Source organism: Tyto alba, unplaced genomic scaffold (genome assembly GCF_018691265.1).
Source record: "Tyto alba isolate M040663 unplaced genomic scaffold, T.alba_DEE_v4.0 Super-Scaffold_45, whole genome shotgun sequence".
Lineage (NCBI taxonomy): Eukaryota > Metazoa > Chordata > Aves > Strigiformes > Tytonidae > Tyto > Tyto alba.
In genome coordinates, this window is record NW_024881321.1 from 28,870,653 (window position 1) to 28,890,932 (window position 20,280).

A 20,280-nucleotide genomic window follows, 5' to 3' on the forward strand; every position below is an offset into this window, starting at 1 on the left:
CTCTAGATTACATCTGTTTTGGTTATTACATAGATTCCTTTTTACTACTTACCCCCTGTTTTTGCAAATGGAATAGATAATGAAACTGAATAAAGATTGCCTGGCACTTTCCGATATGAGACAAGGTGATCAGGTTTTTTTATTGCTTTCCAAGGTATCTAGTAGAGCTCCAGTTTTCTCAGGGTGATCTATCTGACCCAGATGTGGGGGTGATGGTTTGTTTGATGGTTGTTTTAATGGTTCAGCTGTTTATAAGGATAAAACACAGGAAGATGCATCATTCTGCATGTGCTAAATTCTTGAAAACATTTGGTTAAGACCTGGCACCTTTCTGGTTTGAACCACTGGGAAATTTCCCTAAAAAAAAACACTATCTCAGGACATGAATCTAAACTTGGCCAAGTTATAAGCCTCTGAAAAAAATGGTTTACGCGGTATGAAGAGGGATAGAAGTCTGCATCCAGTCTCGTCAGCTGCCACTGGATATGCTTTTGGTCCTTTGTGGTTCAAATATAGTAACTGCTGGGTGCCAGGCACAGTCCTTGTGCATATATATATATATATGTGTACATGTACACACTGGATAGAAGCTGTGAAACAGAGTGGGAAAGGGTAGGGTGAGACTGTTCAGCAGGGGGGATTTCCAACTGTAGATCTTACTGTATCTTGTTGAAGAAATAGAAATCAGCTTTGCTGACAGTGAAGTACTCTAGGAGCAGGTTCAGAGGCAGACTTCATTAACACCAGTGGTAGAGGACTGGTCTGAACGCATGAATGTCATAACCTGCCTGATGGCTCATGCCTGATACAGTGACACAAGGAAAGCTTTCCAAAAGCGTTAGCGTAATTTTACTTTGAAGTCTTTCTCTCTTTAAGTAAGGCAATAGTAAGTTAACCTTTACAGTATTTGCTGTGTGAGGTTTTAATTACTAGAACACGAGTAATTGATTAATCTAAAGAAGATGGGATTCTACAAAGCAAAACGGATGGCACGTAAGTGTCCTACTGGTAAAAAGTAAATTGATGAGGACTCAATGCAATATGAGTGGACATACTTCTCAAATTCTCTGTGAAGCCTCAAGTTGTATTTGGTGCTGCTGTACAGGGTAGGATTCTTCCCAGACCTCTGCATTTCTCTAACTGCTTTTTAGCTGAAGTTTACATTTTTCCTATGTGGCTCTATTGTAAATTTGTTTTGGGGAGGGCAACCTGTAAGGTGAGTCAGGTGCAATATTGATTTCATATGTAGGTTTGCATCTTAAGACGGAGGGAGATAACCAAAAACCTTCTAGTTCTGCCTAATTTGTCAGGGAAAGATACAGCTGTGAAGATTCAAGGCTTTCCAGAAGTTTTCATAAAAGTTGTCCTTAAAGTCACCTCTTTATTGGGTGAACTCAAGCATCCTTTCTTGATGAAGGTGGTATTTGTGATTATTTATGGGAATGTGCTTATTCAAACAGTCAGAGACCATGAAGTGTGGATGTACATTTACAGTGTGTTGTCTACCGGTTCCCCTTTTCAACCAGGGAATGCTGTGTGTGACATGCACGATGGTTTACTGAGATAATCCCTAATCTCTACATTGAAAGTGAAAGTTAACCCATCAAGTGGACGTTCTTAGTCCAGGAAGACAAAATCCACCTGGAGATGGTAGTAGGGAGGGGGCTCTCATCTCTGCTTCAGATCTAAAGCAAAATGCTCATTTTTTGGGTCGTTTCTCATGGTTACAAGAAATCTGAAGAATAATAAACATTGTTTTCACCCCATCAGGAGAAGGCAGCCTCAGTTTCAGAGCTCTTTAGTCTGTCCAGAAATATATATTGATAAAAACTTAATGTTTGTCAGTGTGGAGGAAGGATAAGGACAGGGAAGATTTACTGCTCATACAGGTACATGGCTTTTCACCCTAGGTAAGTCACCTCTGCCCCTCTGCTGCTGGTTGAGCATCCTGTTCTCATGTTCAGCTTTTTTCTACATAGAAAACAACGTGTTTCATGTAGGACAAGAAAGATTCTTCCCCTTTTTTTCCTTTTTTTTTTTTTTTTTTCCCCCAGTCTTGTCTTGGCTTTGCATGTAGCAGCCATGCTGTGCTCTTGAATCAATAGTTCATAGCAGAAGCCACTTATCCACTGCTCTCGGGAGATGTTCTGACTCAGAAATATACAGAGCCTATGTATCACTAAAATTATAAACCTGGTTTGTTTCATAATTTCTTGGAAAACTTTGCCATTTATGAAGACCGTGCTTTTTAGAAGTTTGTCATGCTGCCTCTGTTTTAAAATTTTTCATTTGTTCCAGATTTTGGCATGTTTGTCTAAAGTTTAAAAAACCCCAAATGAACAAAAAATACAAAGCTATAAAAACCAAGCAAGATAGAAAAACAAGAAAAACCCAATTCAGGTTTCCTCATCTTGGTCACTCCAACAAAGTTTCAGCTACTATTTGTCATTTTGTGTCCAGAAGCCTACAACTGCAAATAAAAAGAAGGGAAAAGAGAAGACTTGGGGAGAGGAAGGGTTTTGACTGCTCACTGGGTTTAGATGGCAGTATCAAAATAATCCATATAGATTGCTGATCAAGCATAAAAGGAAGATGATGGAAGCAGGTGATCACTCTGGGCTTGATGGTAGTAATGATAAGAAAAGTTCACAAAAAAAAAAAAAAAAAGTAAATTCACTGTTCTCTACCCATACAAGAATCCCTGCAAGGAAGTGCTCAAATGAGCAGTGTCTGTCCCATTGTATGTGCACTGGGTGAGGAGCAGCACGCTCCAGCAGGATTAGCATTGCAGCAGCTGCTAGATTCACCTTTAGCAGAGCTTCCCTGCGGACCACAGCTGGGACTTAGCACATTTAGTAACACACAGATACTTTAACTGATTGTTTAATTGCTCCTAAACCTTAAAAAACATCCCTCGGATGCTGTCCATCGCAGAGGAAAGGTGGGGTGCTACCCTTATTTTCAAGGTGCTGGTCAGGAACTGCACAACCAGAGCGTGCTGAATATTTGATCTGCCTTGAGAAGCCACTACGGAGGATGTTTCCAGATAAGCTGGGCTAATCAGCCTGCTGTGATTTCAGAGGTTGCTGCCCTGTGAGAGGGGTATGGCCTGCGCTTCTCCCAGGTGAGCTACGTGTCGGTATGGTGCCACATATCTCTGCTGCTGGATTTCTTCTGGATTGAAAGTCTTAACCAGCACTGTTTTCTGTCACATTGTCAGATCTGTGCAGTAATTGACTGAACCAAAGATCACTTGGGAGCTCTTTTTGCTCTGTGTAAGAAATAATCTTTGAGATCAGCCCTCTTAGACTAATTAAGCAGACATCCCCTTTAATCCCTTTAGACCAGACCTCCCATTGCCCTGTCTTTGTGGGGGCAGACTCCATAAAAGCTCTGGCTGTTGCCTGATTGATGAAGCAACTGTGTACTGGCCGAGATAAACATGCTGCCAAAGGTCTATCAGCAGGGCAATTCAGCATCCGTGCTGTCACATTCGTTAGGATGTTTCAATGCATTAATTTCTCGAAGTTGTACCAAGAACAAAGCAGCTTGATGTCCAGAGTGCTCTGCCTTGCTTGTGTTGGTTTCTAACGCTATGAAACGACCGCAGTGCTGCACTGTGGGCACATTTCTAGCTGGCTTTCTCTAGGATGAGCCTCCTGCAAGCCACCCTGACAGCATCCTTAACAAAAGCCCGTGTGCTGCTACCTGCGGTCGAGCTGCAGACCATCCCGCCTCGCAGGGCGGCTCAGGCCCTGGCTCTTGGCATACCTGCCCGGTGTCCAGGCCAGAGATGAAGTGTCCTATGCTGGAAATGGTATGCTGCAGTCCTGGAGGACCCTCTCCAGAGAGACAGATCAAGTGAGGTGCAGCAGTCAGTTCTCTACTTGGAGAAGTTCAGGGCGTGCAAAGAGGACTTGGCCACCTGCAAGTCACTGAAGGACATGGGAGGTGATAGGACACCTTGCGTCGGGATAGTGCGTAGGATGTTTTCCCTCTCTCTGAACGTCTTTCTACCAGCACATCTGAGCTTCTTCAAAGGATGGGGTGTTTCTAACCTGCCCATCGCTCAATGGGCACCGTTTACTGCTGTCACTGGCAAAACACTCAATATTGGCTATTCTAATACTGATCAAAGCAACAAGCTGGGAGCATAGGGAAGGAGTTTTTCCTGTAGTTGAATAAACAGTCATGGAGACTGGAGGGTTTCTGAGGCTCCTGCAGAAGAACTAAATTAAAATCTAGTGAAACTTGGCAAGGCTGCTTGTCTAGTGATTACAGTACAACAGTATTTAAAATGTTCTGCCAGGACCAGCCAGATGCTGATGGTAAAAGCAGGCTTTTGAAGACCTATCTTAAAAATCTGTAAAAAATAAAATATCCTGGTAATATCTGTTGAACATTTCTAAGAAAGAAACAGTTGATCCTCAGTTAAAGCAAAGTTAGTTTCCAGCTAAGACTGATTTTTCTGACTTCTTTCTTCTGCACAACTATTGTAAAAATGACTTTGCAAAAGGTGAGCACTTGCTTTGCTGAGTGCCTCAAAGGTGAGTTAAACTCAGGACCCCAGGGGCAAAGGATCTCCAACGACTTGTCCTTTCTCAGTTTTTTCCTGTTGCAGGAAGGAGACACCTTTACACGTGTCATGTTCAAGTCTAGAAATAAGAAATCCTTTCTTCTGCTGATACTTGACAGACCCTTTACCGGTAATTTATCCAGACATCCAAGTAACCTTTATCATCAGCCTCTTGTTTTGATGGGCTAACAATCTCTTGTGGTGGAATTTGTTTAAAAAAACATGATTTTTGGCTTCTCTTTGTTGAGTTTATAGTCTCTATTTATATCATGCTCTCAGGCAATGATCTTTAAAGTCTTGAGTAAAATGGATGTGTTACATCCTCATTTCACACTTACAGAAAGGAAGTCATAGAGACAGTTATTCACCCAAGGGAGCGCTTCATGACAAAACAGATCCCCAAACTCATGTATCTGAGTGAAATTCCCTCCTGTAGTAACAATAAATGACAATAAAAAATTAAACTCTGAAAGTAAAGGAACTTGAAAAAACACTGGCTTTGGAACCACCCTGCTTCTAAGTGCATCAACACATACAGAGTGTAAGACAACAGGAGAGGAAGTTTGTATTATTTTTGTTTGTTATAAAAACTGAGAGCTTCAATCTTTCTTCTTCCCTTGTCTGAAAAATCCCAGTGAAGAAGTAGCTCTGTAAGGCTTGTACTTATAAAACCGGTCTGGGTAAACATAAGCTCCTGTATGTGGCAAAAGACAAAAAGCATTTCAAGCACTCAAATGGGGAATCTCCTGGAAAGGAACAGCCTGAATAGAACTGGCCTTTGTGATGCCAGGGAAACAGGAGGTCAGGCTTAGCAAGTTGTCTAGAATTATTTTTAAAGGGCTGTTAGAAACTGTGAGGGGTACATTTGTCTGTAACAGCACATTTCTGCTCGCAACTGTAGTGGTCAGAGGGATTATATGACGCTGTTTGGGAGGGGAAGTCTTCATGTTCTGGCTTGGTGGATGGGAAAGGAGGAAACAAGGAGGGAGCTCATCTCTTGCACACATCTTGGTTATAGATGCCGAATGCTTTTCCTGATCCTTAAGTGGTGGGGGAGAAGGGAAAAATGGAGCAATGCTTTGTGAACCTGATCTCGGAGGCTACATATGTAAAAGCAAACTTGCTGGTCTGTTTGGCAGCATAGTGATGAATAGTGATCCCCTCTGGGGACTCTCCAGCCCTCACCCAGGGAGGCAGATCTTCATACAGCCAATTATTTAAGTGACAAGCATGGTGCACTCCGGCTTATGAGTGCACAGAGCAGCCTGAATGGACTGAGGAAAGAGTGATTCCACAGACAGACTTTGCTTGTCATGCAAAACCCAGGAGAAATATGAAAAAAAGTTCTGTGATAATAGTAACTGCTTTTACTGATAGATAAATTTGCAGCTGGAGAGGGAGCAATAAGAAAATGGCTGCAGGAGAGAAGTCAGTGTGTGAACTTCCCCCACAGAAACTATGTCAAGCCAACGAAATCTACCAGTAAAATCCTCTAAATGTTCTTTCTTTCCTAAAGAGGAAAGCAAGAGCAGTAGCTGAAATACCAGTTCTCACCATCAAAATTGCCTGTCTGAGAGCTGCTCTGAAGGGTCCTTGAGAGGTGATTCGGGCAGGCAGTTTCCACTGGCACATACCTACAGGGAAACGCTTTCTTAGAGCTGCTAAAAACAATTTTTCCAAAAAAAAAAACCATATTCTGGCTGAGGCTAGCTGGCATCTAGTAAAATCCATTTGCCTGAAAAAAAAGAAAAAAAAAAAAGAAATTAAGAAATTTAACCTTGTTCCAGACCCACGCACCTTTGAGTTGGGCGAGGAGGAGAAAAGCACACACAGAAGCATCTTCCCGGATGAGGCCATGAAAGAGTTTGGATGTCGTCAAGCCAGACCTGGTGAGACACGGCCAACCCTCCCGAGGAAGGGTTTGGCCTCGGCCTGAGCAGAGGAGATAAAGAGATAAAGAAGAAGGAACACCGGAGGAGTTGCAAGGTCCCAGGTGTCTGGTGGGGGCGAGCACCACGGCAGGGCCAGCGCGCACGCAGAGGCCCCCGGCCGCCCCCACCAGCAGCAGACCCGGTTTGCCGGGCCATGACTGCGGCCGGGCCCTTCTCCGGGCTGGTGGAAAAAGGCTGGTGGTCAGGGCCCGGCTCCTCCACCCGCACCGGCGCGCGGCCCTTTCGGGGGGCACACAGCAACCTGCCACCTTGCGATGAAAGCTTCATCTGCCGAGCACAGTTTCGTTTGTAACTCGTTAAATGAAGGTCGTGGTCAGGTGTACCTGCAGCCTGAGCAAGTGACCCGGTCGTTTTGCAAAGCCTGCTGATATGTTCTCGCTTTCTTCAGTGAAGAAAGCCCTTTGCTTTTCAGGCCTTTGCTTTTCCCGCCTTTGCTTTTCAGGCGGGAGAGTGGGTACAGGCTCCTCTGAGGCCACCAGGCAAAACCTGCGCTCGCCACCTATCACACCGGCAATCATTATTAGAAATTGGAAGCAGCAAAGCATGGCCTCCCTGTTTGACCTCCTTCAAACAGAGTCAGCAAGGGTGTCCTTAAGTGGGTGACAGGAGCTGGGCTTTGTATTCCACTGTGCTCTTTTTCTCCTCATATTTTCAAGCGAAAAGCAGCTTTCATCGAAGCCCTCACAGACTCTGTCACTCTCATTTAGATGGGTGATAAGTTTTAGTGACAACGTACTCTCTCCTTTCTCCACCCAACTGCTTTTGAATGAGTCGTTCCAGCCCTGGAGATGCTCTTAATGTTTGCTGTGAGCATTGCCAATGCTAATTGAGATTCATGGCACTGAGGCAGAGTGATGGGATGCAAGGTCGCGGGGTGTATCTATTCCCTGATTGAGCATGGCTTTTGGAAGCAACTTCCTTTTGCCAGAGCTTGACATGAATTTGAAATTCACTTCCAGCCCCTGTTCTACAGGGATTTGAAATTCACTGTTTTGTGAATCCTCCTGCTGTTTGTCTTTCTGGGTAGCAAATGTGCCGTACGCCTTTGCAAGCTGCCCTCCTCTCTGCGAGGCTCTTCTGTGGCCACGGGATAGGAAGCATCAAGCATCTCCCACCTGCAGCTACCCCGTACATTCACGAACACAGATGAAGTGATCGCCAAGTCTTCAAGGCTGGCTGTCAGACTGTTTGCCCAGCTGCGAGCATAGGAGATATTACTGCTAGTGCTGAACGGGGAATACATTCGAGTGCCTCAATTAAATGCCATCCTCCTTACACCGCAGAATCTGCGTAGGTGTTTGTCTTCTCACTAGTCCCCGCTCTGCTCTGTGCTGTGCCCTGCCAGGCTCACCTTCAGCACTAACAACTCTGGGACTTGGTCAGCTTTTTCTGACCACCCAGTAGATGAGCTCCCTGACACTGTCAAACCTGTCATTCCTACTCGCGTAGTAAAGGTACTCATGGTATTGAAATGACAAGAGGAGGCAAAGGATGTTGCTGATTATCAACTGAAACAGGCAGGAGACAAAGGAGGAGGGAAAAGGGATTCATTTCAATGCAGCGAGAGGTGAGGAATTGGATATGCTCTCCTTCCAAACTGGCAACAGTGATTAATAGAGCTGTTAATGACCTGGAACAGCAGTGCGGGGGCAGAACGGGCTGGTAGCAAAAGATACACTTAGCTTCATAAATACTGTGGAAGACTGGGGGGCTTTGCTGCTAACTGGGAAAACTAGATACATAGCACAACAGTGGATATAAAAGTGTTTTGGAGATGCACATGGAAAGGAATGATTTGAAAGTTTTTGTCATATATGGACCCTATGTCCTAGACTAATTCAAGTCACTTTGATCCAGACATCATTGCACTTTATTGTGTACAATAACATGGCCTCAAAAAGACAGCAAAACTGAAAATTGATAAACCACTGAGCATCTTTATAAATATATTGAAATACTGTGCAGCATTATTAACATGCCATTTCACAGCATGCATCAGAAACAGCAAAGTGAGCCAGAGGCAAGAGCAAGTAGGTTTAGCGATACACAAAACTTCTGCAGTCAGCAGTGAAAAAATGAGAATTGTTTGAGTTAGAGATGAGACTAATACAATGAGACTAAGAGGTGAAGATGTGGCAGTCAGTGAGCCATAGAGCGACTGTAGTTCCATCTTCTCATAGCAAGACAAAAAGGGAAAACATCTGAAGGCAACGTAAATACAAGGCAGTGGAGTGTATTGCACTGATAACTTTATTGCAGTGATAACCAGTCAAGAAATTGATAGTGCTGAAATGGATACCACACTTAAATGGGTAGTGATGGGGAGGAATAAAAGCACACCACCACCCGTAACATCTCAGAGCTGCCCAAGCCTTGAAATTTCATTAGCCACAGCTAGAAAACAGGGGAAAAGACAAAGTGCATCACATTCTCTGCTGCGGGTGTGATGGTCCAATGGGGTCTGTCAAATGTACTTCATATGCTGGTGCCAGGAATAGCACCTGACCCTTCCTGGTGACCTCTTTACCAACAGTGCAGGTATGGTATGAACCTGAAAGACAGTGAAGGTCCTTCCGGGTGCACTAAAACATGCTGGATCCTTTAGGGGAAAGCAACTTGTTTTCAGAGGCAGTAAGGCTGAGAGCCCTAGCTCATTCTGGAAACACGGTTGCTGCTTTGCATTTAATCTCGCGATTATTAATGATCGAAACACTCTGCCAGCTGGTGGGTATCTGGCAACCTGAGCATCTGAGTCAGATCTCCGTGCAGCACCCGCTCCGAGCTGGCTCCAGTGCCGAAGCCATCTCCTTGTTGGAAACCTCCACAGAGGAGCCAGCCAGAGGACAGACTGCAGGCCCGCTGACTGAAAGAGAAGTTTCTCGCGAGCAAGTTGGCACAGTGCTGGCTGCGTGCGCCACGCCTGTCCTCACACAAGTCTACTGTTAAAGCTGATGGGAAATTGGTGAACATCTCCTGTGTACAGCAACAAGTCTTAGAGCAAGAAAAAGTAAAATAAAGTATTCTTAAAACTCATCTAAAAGTGTTCAGGTATTTGCACACGTGAAGCTGGAAAGCTCACTGCCAACCCATTCTGTAAGCTGATCTCTGACAAGAGCAGCAAAATGCATCTAAGTTTTAAAAGCAGCTTTTAAAAGCAGCTTCTTGGTAAAGAGGAGCTGTGCCTGGCTGGGACTTGTTCTAACATATGTCATATGCAAAAGACAACACTGACCTTGAGTGCCAAAAGAAGAGGCTCATTTGAGCCTTGTGTTATGATGCTGTGCTTACAGGCAAATGAAGGTAATTTCTCTGGATTGTTACTATTTGCTTTACCAGCTGTCCCTCAAAGCGCTGGAGCAGATAATCTGAACAGCCTGGCAGCAGTTCTGTTGCAAAGTCATTGCTACCCAGTTAGCTGCAATTATCAGCAAGCAAAGATCAGCCTTGCCGGATGAAGGTGGGCCGACATCACCTCAGATGTCCCTTTGGGGCAGTTGTCCGTGGCTGTGCAAGGGAGAAAGGCTTTATGGTAGGAGTGGGGAGCGGTGTCAGGAAGACGTGTCTCTGCGGGGAAGGGGTTGGCAGCACCTGGTCCATTCCCAGTGGTCCCACCAGTGTCAAATGGTGAGCAAACACAGGCAGGTACAGCCCTCTTTGCGGGATGGGGACCTTTGCAGTGAATTCCTGATATCAGTAATTTAAGCACTATGACCCTGAGCAATGCTGCAGGAGGACACTGGCTAGGATAGCAGCCGATGCTGACCGCCTGCTCAAGGCAAAAACGCCCTGGAGAAGTGCTTCAGCCCAAACCGTAAATCAGAGGCCGATGCTGCCTCAGTTTTTCACTATGAGTCTGTGTGAGTCCTTCAGCGCGTTTTGCTGGCAGAGGATGAGCAGGCGGTCAAGGGAGGCACCCTGACCCAACTTCATCAGCACGTCACCAAAATAACCTGTAAATTTACCGCCGGTGAGCCGCGTTTCCCCTTGCAGCACACAGTGGCATCTGCCGAGGCGCAGGGACACGACCGGCCGTACCCAGCAGCGTACGGCTTCCTACCAGCCATCATGAAGAGGAGGTGGGGTGGTGGTGCCTTTGTGAAGCAGCAGATTCGCTGATTGCATTTTTTTAACTTGAGTTCTCACCATGTTCCACTCAATGCTGGACGAGATGATGCATTAAAAATAGCACCGTGTACAGAAACAAGCGAAACAGCAGGGTTAGCCACACACGTTGCTTTTGCTTCTGGAAGGACGGGATTGTCATACTCAGTGTACTGGTAGAAAAGCTGGGTTTAGCACAAACACCCTGACCTCCTCCCCTTGGACCCATTCTGTCTCCTTCCATTCTCATCCCCAAAATACTCTAAAAAGATGCTTAAGAAGTAATTTTTTAAGAAGAGGAAATTAATTCTGAATGAAAAAAGCACACCATCACTTCTGCTATTCAGGCACAACAGGGTGACTTAACTACTGTTCCAGCAACTTGTGTAGTTAAAGCAAAAGGTAATTATTTCCTTCTACCTCTAACTCCAGCCTCATGTCTTGGAATTAAAATAGACGAAATGAGCCACTTTTCAGGAGAGAACTTTGTACCACTGGAAAAATGGGCCTGGCAGTCTCTCCAAAATCCTCATCTTTTTTATTAGAACGTTCATGTTTGTTTTCACTTTCCCCTTTGTTAAATGTTTTAAGCAACTCAAATCAAGCCCTTGCCATCAAACTAGCCTTTTAGCAGTAATGACATAAATTACATTGTTCTCCTGGGCTTGCAGCACCCAGCTATTAAATCTAACCATGGGAGCTTGGCAAATCTTTTCATACATGAGGCAGCTGTTTCCTTTCTCCCCTGCCTCCGCCCTCCACCCCCTTTTTTTGCCTTGCATGAGCATGATGTGCGCACTGAGGGATGTACTTCACCCAGACCCCCTTGACTAAGGTGCTCTGCACAGAGCCGTGGGTCTTTCTGAAACATTCAGTGCCCATGGAGAGTACAGTCCTGCGCTTGGTCCCAGCCCATCACACTCCTCCTGAAGCACAAGCTCAGGTGGCCGGAGTGGTTTTGTGGTGCACAGTTGGCTGAAGCACCACGACTTACGCAGCTGCCTCCATCACCCAGGGGCAAATCCTGGCTCCTGCCATAGGGGCACCTCGTCTCGGTGTGGTGCAGCTCCAGGACTGGCCATGCCAGCACTTGGAACATGTTGCCAATGGTCTGCGATCAGTTAAACAGTCCCGAGCATTTATTTTTTTCATCATCTGTTGAAATCATTTTGACCTGTGTTTGCTTGGCATGGTTATCTGCCCAGGTTGGGTTGCCCTGGGAAAGCCATCAGCTTGCAGAAGATGTAGCTGTGCATATCCCACTTCAAAGGGCACTTATTTTCATCCTTAAATTGCCCTGCCATCAATGGCAATTTTCACGCTGTGCACAGTTATTCAATGACAATACTCTAATGCAGGCTAAAAGATTGTTAATTTGCAATCAGTGCTGTTTAACGTACACACAAAAATGGTAACATGCCAGTCACGTACTTCCCCTCGGGATGGATGTCTCCCATGGGGACGTATGGCACGTGGAGCTGGTCAGCACCTGGTGCAGCAGCGTGAGTTGGCCAGTGCACAGGGCACTCCTGTCTACCCTTGTCCCCATGTGTCCCCAGGACAACCTGCCAGATGGATGGACGTGCCTGGGGACACCGACCTGCTCCCCACTGCCATCCCTCCCTGGTGCTGCTGCCACATCGCTGCCAGTTGGTCAGGAAACGGATGGTTTGCACCCGTCATGGGAAGCCCCGTCCTCCCAGCCAGCAGTGCACAGAGGGCAACATCTGCAGGCTCAGTGGTGGAAATGAGGAGCCCTGTGACTGGTTTGGGCCTCTTTGTCTTTGCAATGGAAAAAATGAAACCCAAACCCCAAGCCTGTTTTACCTCAGGAAGCTCTGGCACGAGCAGAGAGTCCTCTCCTGTTGAACTTTTCTTCTGTTGCAACAGCAACCAAAATAAAAAGAACAGCACGTAAATGGGATTTGTTAGTAGACAAACAAGGTGAAAGAGGTTAAGTTATGGAAATAATCTGTGTTCATGTCTTGGAGCAAATAAATTTCTGAATATCTGTATTAGGGATAAATGTTCATGTGAGATATATTTGCTGGTGCTGCAGTGCAGAAAGACAGACATTACAACCCTTTGCCTCAACAAGAAAAACCTGCCTGTGCTTGGAAGGGAGGGAAAAGTTTTCCCTCCTGAGTTTCAGAAAGCTGGTTTTGAAACAGAGATCAGAGGTGGCAGAAATGGCAAGGAAAATACACCTCCCTCGTGGCCAAAAGGAGAAGCAGCACTAAGCCATTCTGCCCTGGCTAAGAGAGGGAGGGACAGGACCACACAACTACACAGATACCATCCCCCACCCAACACATGCTCTCCCCCCAAATACTGAACGGCACAAATAATAGCAAGGAAAGAGTAAATATTTCCAAGCCACTGTGTCTGCCACCCAACTGTTGTGGTCGAGCTGCCCCAGATGTGGCCCAACATGTGGGGCACCAGTGGAGCTGTCGCTGGTGTCCCCCCAGCTCTAGCATGAGAGGCATGGGGTGGGGAATGGGGTCGGGCAGCAGTAGCTTCTCCAGCCCAAGGAAGGATGGAGAAAGGAGGTGTGGGAGGGTGGGCAACTGTTAGCTTTGGCCGGGTCTGTGACTGAGCTTGCAGAAAAGCCTCCACCTGTTTACAAAGTGCCTGGGTTTCCAGGCAGAGTCTTTTAGAAAACCCTTGGAGGTGATGAAGGTTTTATCCATCATCAAAGGTGGGATTCAGCTCCAGTTGGTGGACTCCTAAATTTATTCCTCTCACCTTCCAGTGGGCACCTAAATCTGGTCATCTGAATCATTCTTCAGGCTCCACTAACCGCAGTGCTGTGTAGACACCTGGTTTGTCTTTAGTCACCTATATTTAGATGTGCATATTTAGGTGACCACTTCTGAGGGGGAATCCCACCCCAGATGTTCATTATTGCCCCTTGATGAGCAACCCCACAGGCAGCCTCATGAAGGATTATGTGAGTGCACCCACTCTGTTCAATGCAACATCCCCACGGATTTTAGTGCAATGAACGGATGCCACAGTGATGTAACGAGCGTTCACATGCCTCATGATGGGGTTCCCAGTGCCATGATGACAACCCCAGCAAGTGGGGCAGTCAGCTACCAGAGGCTATGACTACTCAAACACCTCAATTTATGTCTGCAAAAGCCTTTTGGCCTGAAGGCTTGTTTTCATATTATCCCACCGACTGAGTTTGCTCCTACTCACCTTGGATCACTTCTTTCCTGCCAGAGTTATTTCTGGCCAAGCCAAGAGATGCAGCTGTCCATGTGATCCCAACAAGAATCAGTGGCACTACTATCTTAGCACTTCCAGCCACAGCCAGGAGCCAGGGCAGTTGAGTTAAGATACCATGTCCTGTACATCTATGTCTGACTCGATAACCTTAAACCAGAAAAGCCATGGGCACCTACAGAGTTAGCTAATAAACAACGGTTTGCTCACAGGATGAAGTAAGCAGTCTTCAAGTTCATCAAATAACTGCTGAAGAAGTAAACTCCAATAAAATCTAAATGAAAGTGAATTAATGCAATTAATCTACTTTTCTGTTTAATTAGCTTATACCAAATAGTCAGCAAATTCTTACAAGTTATTGATAATAACGTTGAAAAGGAATAGTTGCATTTCCTCAGGGATCCAGGACAAAGAAAACTCATGTGTCATCCCTCATGGCAGCAGAGCATGAACCGAACATCACCACATTCTTGCTGCAACAGTAGATGTTTCCAGGAACAGGACTCTTGGCAAAGGGACTTCACCTGCACGCCAAAGCTACCAGTCTGGTTGGATAAATGCTAGCAAGCCTAGAAGCAGAAGAGTTTTCAGAAAATAAATCAGGGGAGGAGGTTATGTGAGACTTAGGGAAGCCATGTGCATGGTTTTACTACAGAGACAGAGAAAAGTAGTTTAAAAGCAGAGATCAGTAGACAAAGGAATGAAAAAAAAACAAGGATAGAGGGAAAATTCTACTGTTGAAAAAAGCTTTTACATAGCCAGAAATGCAGAGTTTGAAGGACTGGGCCTGCTATGGGTAGGACTGTGGACAAGATCGGGAAGACACAACTGCTGTGTTTGCACGCTCCTTAGGGAGCTGGTCAATGAATGAATGGAGGGAAGAATATGTGGATATTGTACAGACAAGAGTGGAGCAACAGCAACAACCACAACAGGTAGATAGAAGATAATAGACGGATGGATAAACAGATAGATAGGTAGGATAAACAGATAGATAGATAGATAGATAGATAGATAGATAGATAGATAGATAGATAGATAGATAGATAGATAGATAGATAGATAGATAGATAGATAGATAGATAGATAGATAGATAGATAGATAGATAGATAGATAGATAGATAGATAGATAGATAGATAGACAGTCAGACAGACAGATAGGCAGGCAGAAAGAACAAGTGATCAATCTGTGAGCTGTTAAGGAAACAGAAACTAAAGTGAAAAAAAAGAGTGTGGTATTATCTGCTAATTTTGCAAGAGATGACTAAGGAACTAGGGATTGTCAGAGGGGCTCAGAGTGCTCCATCACATACTCCTCGTATTGGATTTAGAAGTGGGAGAAAGCTTTGCAGTTTCATCAGAAATAGGTGGTCTTGGGAATCACATCACTGCAAAGACGTAAAGTTCACAGTTACTAACTGGAAAATAGTCCTACTAATAGTCAGCAGCCCCAGGTATTCCTGGATGCAGCAGCTCACTTGTCATTGAGCCAATCAAGAGTGATATTACCTTAACATATTTTGTCAGCCATACAGCTGATTATAGAAAAATTCATTGTAGAAGATGACCTTGGACAAGGAGACATGAGCAGATTTGGTTTAAGTTAACAGAAAGATAACAAAAGTAAACTATAACAAGATAATGTAGAAAAGGGGGCTTTGACTTTCTATGATCATGGCTGTTGTATCCTGCGTGTCTCTTGCTCCTGCTGTGTGCCACCTCTCCCATTGTATTGATGCAGGTGTTTGTATGGTTGCATCATGGCCCTGGTCCAGGCAGACAGCATGGTGAAGAAGAAATCTGAGCAGAAATTGAGAGGCTGGTGAGGTTGGCTCAGCTGTGGTGGGCAGAAGAGGTTCAGGAATGGCACACAGTGTCCAGGGAAGGCATCCCTGACACCACTTCTGTTCCTCTGCGCTCCATCCTGGTCCACCCACCAGAGGCCACCAGGATATGGTGCCCCAGGCAGGGAGGGAAAGGGGCATGGAAAGACTCCAGGCTTAAGAGGACATGTCATAACTGTCTCATAAATGCTCTTGTGCGTGGAGACCAAGAAAGAAAAAAGGAAAGGGAAAAGAAAGAAACGATGCTTTTGAGATCAGATTGCCTATGGCTAATGTGAGAAATAATCCCAGCTGGGTCTTGTTAGACCTTGCAAAGAAACAAAAGAAATAGCAGAGACCTCTGTAGTTGTTGTGTCCTCCTACAAGTGTTTAACAATGTGAAAGTGCAACCGGGGCAAGAAGAAGTGGCCTACTCTTGCTGCAAGGGAGGGATCAGACAAAAACTAAGATTATCATATTGCTTAACCCATGTTGAAATCAGCATCTTAGCCTTTCAGCTAAGAGGCTTGAAAGAAGATGTTAATAAGTAAGTTTTCTCAAAGATGAACAAAATGTTGTGTGGGAGCTTAAGTGGTTGGGACAGAAGGCATTGCAGTTGGCTGCTGGTGGGGTGGCGTGGCCACAGTGACAGTGGTCCCCGGCTCTGTGGAAAGCCCTGTCTGGTCTTGGCAGCTCCACTGCCGTCCATCTGGGCCTGGGCCAGGCAGCCAGGAACCCATCAGAGCCTTTCGCTCTGAACTTCGCACATCCCTGCAAGCCAGCAAACAAAACTGCTTCGGAGCCCCTCGATTCTTCCTGTTGATTCACCCTCGTAAATGAAATTATCTGTGAGATTCTGACATTTTGCTTCCTGCTCAGGTTAAAAGGAGTAACAATTTGTTTAGATCTCAAAAAATAAGAGACTAGCTTGCTTCTGCAATTCAGTAAGAATAATTATCTAGACTGCAGGGTCAGAGCCAGGATGACTAATGGAAATGTTAAGAGAGATGGAAATTACCCCACTACGGATTGAAGTTAAATTCAGAGTTTAATATATTCCTGCTAGAAAGACCAGATAATCTCCATCTCCAGTGCTGAGGGAACTGGCCCATGAAATTGCCAGTCTGATAGTAAGGATTTCTGATGTATCAGATCAGAGACAGATATCATAACATGGTAATCCGGCTAGTGTGAGAAGTGGGAGGGAGTGTTCCAAACTGTTTACACACTCATTAATCCGACCTCATTAATTTACAACCCTGTAAAACAAATTTTGATTTAATGAATAATTGAAAATGTGGCAGAAAGCGAGGCTAAAATGTAGCACAGGACAACCAAAGGTCAGCCAGATGGCAGTCTTACTGGCTCAGAGTCTGTAGATCTGCAGGATAACTACAGGTTACTTGTTGTAAATATGGGAGCAAACCTGCTGCCTGTCCCAGGACTCCTAATCCTTGGTGGCAAGGCAGAAGTGTAGTGGTGGCACACACCTTGCTCTAGGGAGGCAGCCCGGCAATGCAGGTGACTAGTAACTGAGGGGCACAAGAGCTTTGACCACCTTTACTGTGATTCAAGTATGTCCTTGTATGTAAATGAACAACATCCTTACTCCAGTAAAACTGGGCTTGGAGAAAACAGCATCCAAAAAAATTAAGCAATTTGGTCAGAAAGACCATGGGTATTTGAGCTAGTGGGTGAATGCAAAAACTTCAAACTTTGTAAAAACAACCATCGCAAAGGTAATTAAGAAAAAAAAAAAAAAAAAAAAAAAAGAAAAAGTACTTGAAGCCTGGACCTGCATTTGTAGCAAACAGGTAACTGTACAGTCTCAAGCTCATGGAGGAAGGGCTGAGCCCTATTCTATGGTCTGGGACCTTTATTTTTGGTGCTCAGTAACTCAACTTTGAACAGCTTTGTTGATATACCGTCTTGGTGTTTGCCAGCATGAAAAATCTATGGATCTAACATTGCAAGCCTAGCATAAATTTTAGCAGCACTTTCCTTCTTTCCACTGTAAAGAGTGATCTTTCTTTTTTTCTTTTTTAAAGGCCACTGACAGACAGCATTTAAGGAGACTTATTGTTTTAACATGGAAATTTTGCTTAACTCGACTTTTGTAGCTGTATAAATGCTTCCCCTGCTCGGTCTCCCGCGAGACCGATGGCACTGCAAGGCCACACAGACAGCGGTGCTGGGAGGTGGCGGGTGGGAGTGACTGGAGGAGGGGAGGAGACGAAATACTGTCAACCTGCACTGTCCCTGTGAGGTGCCCGCTACCCGGACCCCCCAACCCCCACATGCCACCAGAGTGCCAGGAGTAATTCTCGGGGGTTTTTTGTCATTGCCCAAGACAGTCTGAGTCTGAACAGAAGATTTCCCAAGTCTTATAAATATTCACAAGAAAGCCTTGGCTGAAAATGTTAATTACAGCCTGATGTAGATGTACAGAGACTATCGGTACTCCACAGCGTTTCCATGGGGCTGCTCCTCCTGACTGTCCCACATCTCACTGCACATTACTGCTGAAATACTTTGGCCCTTGTTCAACACAGTGCAGACCAAAATGAACTGTGAGATCTTCTGCTGCTATGTTAGTCAATTATTTCTGAGCTCTGTGGCTCTGTCCTAGCCCTGCCATAATTCCCTTGTGGACAGAAGTACTGTAGCCAATAGTTATGTGGAGAATTAAGGGTTTAGTCCTGCATTAATTTTTCTAATAAAAACAATTTAGAGTAAGATCAAGGAAAAAAAAAGTAGGAAAAATCTAGAAAGTGTTGCTGCAGCTTTTTCCTCAAACCCCCTTTATTTTGGACTGACCCATGATCTCAGAACAAAAGAAAAAAACCAACCCTGTGCAGACATCTCCATCTCCATAAACACAGACAGCGGTTCCTCGCGTAGATCTGGACAGCTGGAAGGAGTCTCTCTCGGAGGGATTGCTTTCCCCTGTCCCTTCACTTTCTTTCCTTGCTCCAGACACAGTGTTTCTCAGACTCGCTGCCCTCCTTTTTCAAGGCTTTTTGTGCTTTTGCTATTTTAATTAACAGCAGAGCCCCTGTTACACCGAAGCTCAGGGAGCTCAGGGGAGTTTGCATGCGCTTACCAGAACTTCTTGACAAAGCCAGGGTGCTGCTCCTCAAGGTGTCTGTGTTATAAAGACATTTCTATTACCTTTTGACCTGTAAAAACTGTCTCCCAGCTCCACACCTGGCCAGCTCCAGCATCCCAGAGAGCAGCAGCAAGGCCAGCATTTACTTCCCTTGCAGCTGCAGGAGCAGCTGTGGGTTGAGGTGGGACTTGGCTGAGGGGCTCAGCCACATCTTCCTTGCTGATGCTCCCACGGCTGCTCGCTCTGCCCTGGCAGATCGCTGGCTGCCACGGGGGTGACCAGGGAGGTCCCGTGGGAACAAGCCCCTAGGGAGACCTCTAGGAACCAAAACCGAGTGGGGGTCATTCTGGTTGGGTATTTTCTGCCTGAAAGTGTTTTGACAAAGCCAGAATATCCTGTTAGAACATATTGATTTTTTTTTTTTAATGGCAGAATTAAAAAAAAAAAAAACAAAACCTAAACATTTTGAGCAGGTTAAGATGTTACCTCCTAACATATTTTCTTTTAATATGGGGATGTGTAGAGAAACAGACATTTTCTGATATATATTTTCTAAATAAGTGTTCCAAAATATTTTTCTGATGAAAAAGATCCCAACTCTAAATTAAAATCATTTTTTTCTCACCCTGAAGAGATTCTTTTTCCACCAGGAATGTGGTCTATGGGGAAACCAAGTTCACTTCAATCTGGAATGAAAACCATGTCAGAAATCTTGGAATCTGTCACAAACTGGCAATTTGGACTCCCAACAGAGGAATTTGGAGGCTTTTATTCCCTGTAAGCAGGCTGGGTAAAGGAGGGCTGCTCTGACCCACAGCAGATTCCTGCACCATACGAACTGGAAAGAGCTGAAAACCCCTGGCACTGGTTCTGGGGGAGCTATGCCCACCACCACCTCCTGATAACAGGAACCAGGGGCATCATATTTCCTTGGGCTAGGCAAGCACTAACAAGCCATGGCTGAGAGCCCTCCCTACCATGCTGGATGTTCTCACTGAGATTTCCAAATTGATTTAAGTCTCCTGCATTGCCTTTCCACCACACCAATGGCAACAACAACCTGGGGCTTTGTTGGAGAGGGCTGTCTCCTTCTCCTCTGCCACCCCTAAGGCATCAAGGAGAATGAATGGGCAGAGCTGAGGTCTCCCAGGAGCTTGTCAGTCCTTCAGGAAGAACATTTTATGGTGCAGAACAGTGAGTGTGGCTGAGGCAGGTGCCCTGGGTACCAGGTCTCCTGTGCAAGGTCATTAGACCATCCCCCATTATGTATTTTTTCTTACACTTTTACACAGGGAAAGCGGGAATTTTCTTAATTTGGCAGCTATGCACACACACAAAAACATCTGACCAACAGTCAAACTACTCACAGTACCAGCAGACAGAAACATGTGTTTTTGCGGGTGGGTTATAATCCATTTGGCTGCGGTGCTATTGTCCTGGGTTTGAGTTGTGGGGTTTTTTTGGTAGCAGGGGAGGGGGATATA